The sequence below is a fragment of the Lolium rigidum genome, chromosome 1 (assembly GCF_022539505.1).
Source record: "Lolium rigidum isolate FL_2022 chromosome 1, APGP_CSIRO_Lrig_0.1, whole genome shotgun sequence".
Classification (NCBI taxonomy): domain Eukaryota; kingdom Viridiplantae; phylum Streptophyta; class Magnoliopsida; order Poales; family Poaceae; genus Lolium; species Lolium rigidum.
The window spans coordinates 87,353,705-87,361,330 of record NC_061508.1 but is presented as its reverse complement, the minus strand read 5'-3'; the positions used below and the strand labels follow the sequence as shown (position 1 = coordinate 87,361,330).

General features: G+C 50.6%; 1 pseudogene; it reads left to right on the top strand.

Annotated features, from left to right (window-relative positions):
* The first annotated feature begins 529 nt into the window (after positions 1-529).
* On the top strand, positions 530-7,626 carry LOC124648664 (annotated as a pseudogene).

Sequence of the window (7,626 nt, the reverse complement as noted above, 5' to 3'; positions counted from 1 at the left end):
ACCTAGCAGCAGAAAGCTAGGAGCAACAACACCTAGCAAGCTTTTCTTTTGCTCTCTGACTAGGAAATTTTTAGCATCTAAATTATATGCAGTAGATGTCGGTAGATGGATACACTAGCGAGTAGCAAGCTAGCAAGCACATAGCAGCAACACTACATGTGTACCATATTGTTTAATTTTTTCTTATCTTCGGTATTTTTGCTTTCTTCTTTCTTGCGACCAGCTCGAGCATGCAGTAGCTAGTAGCAGCAGCAAGCTACCAACAACATCAAGCAAGCAAGCAAAAAGTACTGCAAGGGCAATCATCTTTAAGTTGAATTAACTTGCAGTTTAGTTGAATTAGGATTTAGTTGAATACTACTGCAAAATTATTAGTAGTGTGCATATTATAAATTCACCTGTAAGTGAAGGAACTTGGTTGAACGAGCGAGTACTTGAGCAATTACGAGAGGAGGGGAGCAGCGGCAAGCGGTTAACACCGAGCAGCAAGAGGAGGAGGGGCATCGGCGGCACCGGCTACCTTGGAAGGATGCGGCAACGGCGTCAACGGTCGAGGGCGGCGCGGCGTGCTTCTCCAGCTGCTGCTCCACGACGCGCGCGTGGCGTGCTGCTCCTCCGCGGCGAGGTCGGGGACGAGGTGCTGCTCCTCCGCGGCGAGGTCGGGGACGAGGTGCTGCTCCTCCGCGGCGAGGTCGAGGACGAGGATGGCCACGGAAGGGGAGGGGAGGCCTCCGTCACCTTGCTCTCAAGATCTGACGCGGGGCGGCCTTGGCGACACACGAGGAAGGGAGGGAGGACTGGAGGAGGATGGCCACGGAAGGGGAGGGGGGTGTGGCGGCAGCGCAATCTAGGGTTATGGTGGCGGAGGGAGGGAGATGCGTCGCTCGGGGAGGGCGGCCGCCGGCGTCGGAGAAGAATGGGGAATGGGGAATGGAGGATGTGGTCGGGACGGCCGGGGATTTTTGGCTAAGTCCCCAGACACCTTAGCAATAGCGCACCTCTAGTGGTGCGCCACTATGAGGCTTAGCAATAGCGCACCTCTAGGGGTGCGCCACTACCACTTTATGTATAGGTCAAAAGACAGACGCGTGGGGATTTGACATATCCCGAAACGTACCGCACTGGCTCTGTCCCTGGTTGGTTTGTGCCTAACCCTGCCGGCCAGGTTCGAACCCTGGCGGCCCCATTTTTTTTCCCTTTTTTTTAAAATTGATTTAACACTATAATAAACATCCAAAATAGCATAATACACCAAAATAAAAGGCATAAATAATTATAATTATGTAGAATATTTAAAATACTATAGAATCTAGAAAATATCCAAAAATATAAATTATATGTCTATTTTGATCGGTACAATGTGTACATTAACAATATGACATCCATTATTCATACAAGAAAATGATACATAATTATCTTTTCACAATCTTCTTGCCCTTCTTTCTCGCGGTTGAATAATTTAGCCCCGGAACTCCTAGACTTCTTCTCTTGAATGGACGGCCTTTAGGTAGGGTGGTCCTGCTTCTTCTTGTTGTGTATGGTTCTTCATCATCGTCGTCGTCATCTTCCATCTTCGGATCGCCGTACTCGGTCATGCCCGATCATGCCCGATCATGCCCGTATCGGTCCTCGCTTCTTCTTGTTGTGTATGGGATCTTCTACATCCCGATCATGCCCGAGATCTTCTACATCCCGATCACCTCGGCCTTCCTTACTTCTTGTTGAATTCCCATGGACAAATTCATAATCATCTTCGTCGCCTTCCCACCGATAGCCATCCATGAAACCACGCATGAGAAGGTGGTCCCGCACCATATCGGCTTTAGGGTCCATAAGGCTCGTTAGCTTGCATCTTCGACACGGACATCTTATCTCCTTTTGGTTATTTCTAATCATCTCGGCTGTCGCGGCTTTCAAAAACCTAGCCACAACGCCTTCGCTCATCATGCGGACCATGGTCGCTCGCGGATATAGAGAAAATGGATATCTTAGCATACCAAAAGAAAATTTTGGCATGACCTTCCCTAAAAATAGTACATGTATATGCGTAGTATGCCCAACATTCGCCGAAACGGAAATGAATCAACGTTTCGGCAAAATATTGGCAACTCCATCGCATTTCAAATCCCTGCAAACAAAAACACATGCAACACATGTGTGGAGGCTTCGCATATACAACACACATGTGGATCCGGAGGCTTCGCATACAACACACATGCACGTGACGCACACATGTAAACCCACGCCCCTGCCCAACTTAGCAGTGGCGCACCATGTCGGCGGTGCGCCATAGCTAGTAGTGGCGCACCAAGCGGTGCGCCATTGCTAAAGCCCTCATCTCTAAAGGGCCCCGGCCACCTCCTGGCAGTGGCGCACCACAAAGACATGCGCTATAAGTAAGCCATGTAGCAGTGGCGCACCATGGAGACGTGCGCCACTATTAGTTTTGGGTGGGAGCTGGCCTCCTGCCAGGAATTAGTAATGGCGCACCACAAACAAGGTGCGCCACTACTACATTTGTAACAGTGGCCCACCATTTTGTGGTGCGCCACTGCTAAGTAGTAGTGGCGCACGGCCATCATGGTGCGCCACTGAAGTCAACCTTACGGCTAGGCCTTTTCCTAGTAGTGTGGAGGACGAGGGGAGGACGAGCTGGAGGACGAGGGGGAGGACGAGCTGGAGGACGAGGGGGGATGCACAGCTCCTTCTAGCTGACATTCCCTCTGCTTCTGGCTCAGTGGCTTCACAGTCTATGGACGAGGAGGAGGGCACTAGGGAGGAGGAGGAGGAGGACACTAGGGAGGAGGAGGAGGAGTCTAGGGACGAGGAGGCTTCGACGGAGATGGCTCCGAAGAAGTTGCGGATTCGTGGGGAAGCGCAGGTTCCCGATGAGAGTAAGGAACCTGCTACGGAGGATGACAAGTGGCTCCTTGTCCCAGGAAAGATAGAGTAAGTAGTAAGGTGATTTCATTTTCGTTATGACACTTAGCATTTTCTAATGTTTGATAATTGTGCAGAAATTTCACATATACAGGGAAGAATGTCCGCGTGCCAGGGAGTCTGATTGGAGCTGCTATTAGGAAGTACTGGCCGGGGATGTACACTCCGGTCCTTGGAGGCGAGTCCAAGCTAGCCTACACTTGGGAAGACTTTGAGATAGCACCTTACCCTGGCTTTACTTCCGCCGCCGACGCCGTGATCAAGAAGTTTTGGGTACGTAATGCATACTCTTTGGGTTTCGTTCATATGTAGTTGATAACCCCACCGTGATAACTCATGCCTCTCACACTCTCTGTTATGCTTGATTGCAGCGCAATTATAGGGTGGAGACTGAGCATAAGGAGAGGGCGGACGTGATCCTCTGTAACATGTGTCGGAAGTTGACACGGCAGCAGTGGTACAACCAGAGGATCACGTGCATCGGCCACTTCTATGCTGAGCAGGGCGTAAGGTACACAAAGCCTGAGATTGTGCAGGGACTCGCCCCGGCTATGACGATAGAGGACTTCATGTCGGTAAGTAATTGTCAATGCGATTCTATGTATTGCGGCTAACTTGCAACTATATTGTTTGTTCTTCAAATGAGTTTTGATTTTGCAGGTTGTACCACATTGGGCTGATAATAATAAGAGGGCCGCCTTCATGGAGTTGGTCAAGAATTGGGTCGGTGAAAACCCCGATTTCAAGGCCGTGAGCGACCGGAACAAGGCCAACCGTGGGCATCAGGGAACACACAGTGCGGGGAGCAGCAAGCACCGATCGCTATCGGGACCGTCTGGTACATATAAAAATGGAACAAGCTGCATTTTTTGATTTTCGATGATATGCATAACATTTGTTTTGTGATGCAGGGGAAGAAGCTCGGGAGGGAAGTTGGTGAGATGGAAGCGTGGACGCACATGAAGCTGGTGACGCCCGGTCCGAACGAGCCTCGGCCCGCGCCTGAGATGTACTACGGCAAGGCCAAAGAGAGCAAGGAAAAATACTGCGAGGAGTACGCCAAGCTCCATCCAGAGGTGGAGGACCCGATGACCGAGCCGGTCGACGAGGTGGCGATGATGCTGGCGGGGTCCGGCCAGCCGCATGGACGTCCTGCCTGCCTTGCTCGGGGGTTTCAAGCCTCGGAGGAACTTCACGCAGATCAAGGCTACCCTCCCCTCCGGCAGCTACGCTACCTCCTCGCGGACTACATGCCGTTCTCGGGTAGAGGTAGATGTAAGTCATCCACACTTTCATCCTCTCGTTTTGACTCTTGTTCCCGAATGGCTATGTTGATGAGACGCATTATTTCTGAAATTGTAGACTCAGCTCGAGGAGGCCTATGCAGTAGCTTACGAGGAGTATCTCGAGAAGATTAAGGAGCATGACCTTGTGAAAGATGCCTATGTCCAGTGGACGAGCAACCAGATGGCGGTAAGTTTCAATCTCTATGCATGGTTGTAAAACATCATAAGTCCCCATGTTTGAATCTGAGCTATCTCTCCCGTTTCTTGCAGAGTTTCACTCGGTTCATGATGACTGGAGTGCGAGAGGAACCACTCCCAGAGCCACCTCATCGGGGGCCGACGCCAGTGTTCCCGTCCAAGGAGGAGTTCTATTGCATGTACAAGCGTCAGCGTCAGTTGACCCCGGTAAGTTGCTAACTTGGCTAAGTTGCTAACTTGGTGTGACATGGCTAAGTTGCTAACTCCCTCCAACATGTAGGGATTGGGAGAATCCGGGAACGACGCTCCTGATGGTACGCCGATGCACCCCGGTCGCTGTTCTCCTGGTGCTTCTGCCGAACCTCGGCATGGTTCCGCTTCCGGTGGCTCTCGTCGTGGTTCTACCTCCCCGAGCACCGTCGAAGTAGTGCGGCCTCGCTTCACCCACTCGGAGCTAGATCAGTACTCGGGTCCGGGTGGTGCACCACCATAGTTTCTACATTGTACTAGGACATGATGACACGCTGCATCTTTGTAGTGGATCCCGTGTATGTACCATGGTCTTGTATGCTATATTTGTGCTATTTGTGAGATTTGATGCTATATTTGTGAGATTTGGTGCTATACGGTGATATCTTTGTGCTCTATGGTGCTATATATGTTACTTGATATTCAATGTTATAATATGTGCATTTTGTGCGATCTTCTGAGCTAATTGAGCCAAAATGGCAAAAAGCTGAAAAAACTGTGTGCCGACGGTGACACCGTCGGCACAGCTGTGCCGTTTCGCGCGTTTTTTTCCAGATCAAATCGTCACGGTTTCCCGCCGGTTCTGGGAAAAAAAAGGTGAAACTGTGCCGACGGTGAAACCGTCGGCACAGGTGGGCACGTTGACGGCAGCCGGCGTGACGGCGAGCTGGGTGTGCCGACGATGGTGCGGCCGACGGCCACCGTCCAGCCGTCGGCGTACGCCTGTGCCGACGGTGTCCTGCTACGCCGACGGTGCCCGCGCGAACCCCGACGCCATCTGTGCCGACGACGGTACGCCGATGGTCACCATCGGCAAAGACGGTGCCGACGGTGGACTTACCTGTGCCGACGGTGCGGGGCCGTCGGCCCACGGCGTCTCTCCCGTAGTGGCCACCACCTCTGCGTCTAAATAGCATGGAAAAAAATAGCGTTATTCCAACGCTAATAGCACGCTATAGCATATCTGAAGAGCCGACGCTACGCTATTTCGGCGTTATAGCGCGCTATTTGCGTTAATAGCACGCTATAACATGCTAATAACGTATTTTTAGACCCACGCTATTTTGTTATATCACGCTATTTTTTTTCCTTCCTAAATAGATGAGCTCCATGTCCGGCTCTTCGTCCCCATCCCTCTTCCTTCCCCAGTTCTTCCCGTCCATCTATAGCCGAGGATCAATTGATCTGGACAGCAGAAGAAACCATTCAAAGATTGTTTTGAGCTCCAAGGAGTCAATCGGTCAGCTCATAGATGTTTTCTTTTTCCCTATTTTGCTTCGTACGGATTGGAGAAACTATTCATAATCATAGTTGGTCATTCAAGATCCTGGACAGAAGTTTATTCATCTATCTATGCTTTCTAATTTGCCATGTTTGCGTTGCAGTCAGAACATTCTAATTGGTCATCTTCATATGGACATTGCAGGTGTTCAACAAAATATTCAAGTGGCAAAACGTACATGATTCTCATGTTGTTGCATGCTGGTATAATAGGGTTAGGATGCATCGATTACCTATATCTTACTTCAATCAATATATGCATGTTTTTCTTTCCAAGGAGTCAATCGGTCAGCTCATAGAGGTTTTCTTTTTTTTTTCGTATTTTTCTTCTTACGGGTAGGAGAAAATGTTCATAATCATAGTTGGTCATTGAAGATCCTGGACAAAAGTTTATTCTTCCGTCTATACTTTCTAGTTCTCTTTGATTGCGTTGTAGTCAGAATAGTCTAATTGGTTTTCTTCATACAGACATTGTAGGTGTTCAACACACTATTTCAAGTGGCAACAGGCTGGTATAAAAGGGTTAGGATGCATCCATTACCTCTGGTTTACTTCAATCAATATATTCATGTTTTTCTCCGGTTCTTCCTATCCATCTCTTAAGTATATATGTTTTTCACGTGATTAGGTTGCATAAAATTTTATGTTGCCTGACTACATAATTGGATGTTCTAATATATCCCTTCTATTTTGCACCATATTTTCTTAACAACGCCAGAGGTGACCATCAAACTCAAGGCCTGACTGTTCAGCTGTGATTTCACCAAAACACCAAGACCATACTCATCGTTTCTACAATTTGAATTGTATTATCTCTCGGAAAAAATGTGTTAACATATATGTATAACTCAAGATGGTCTTGATTCAGTAACACATATTCATCAAGTAGGCATTATGAAATGATTTTCCCTCCACTTGCGGTTGATGTTCTATAATTTCTACTTTATACATTTTACTCCCTAGAAGTGATGCTTAAATTTCCGCAGCAACGCGGGGTATTCACTAGTATATGAGATAGCCGCATCCGTATTGGGTGTCGAGCAGTTTCCCAAACCCTTTGTTTTACACCGCGCTGGGCTTCCTGCCGCGGCGCGTCGCCGACTCCTCCGTCCCGTTCTCGACGCCCGCTCTACCAGGCATCCTCGCGGCGTTCCGCGTCGCCCCGGGATCCGCCATGGCATCCAACATGGAGGCGACGCTGCGCTCCTGCGAGACGCCCACCATGGCCGGCGAGTCCAAGTTCTGCGCCACGTCGCTGGAAGCGCTGGAGGAGCGCGTCACGGGAGTGCCCGGGACACGCGACGTCAGGCCGCTCAAGTCTGCGCTGCCCCGTGATGGCGCGCCGCTGCAGGCGTACACCGTCCGCGCCGTGCGGCGCGTGGAGGGCGGCCCGGTCTTTATGGCTTGCCACCCAGTGCCCTTCCCGTACACCGTGTACCGCTGACACACCACCGGCCCGTCCAGGGCGTACATGGTGGAGATGGAGGGCGCGCGCGGCGCCGCCGACGGGGTGACCATCGCCACCGTGTGCCACACCGACACGTCAATGTGGAACCCGGAGCACATCTCCTTCAGGCTCCTTGGCACCAAGCCCGGCGGCAAGCCGGTCTGCCACCTCATGCCCTACGCCCACATCATGTGGGCCAAGAACGTGAAAAGCTCGACGGCGTGA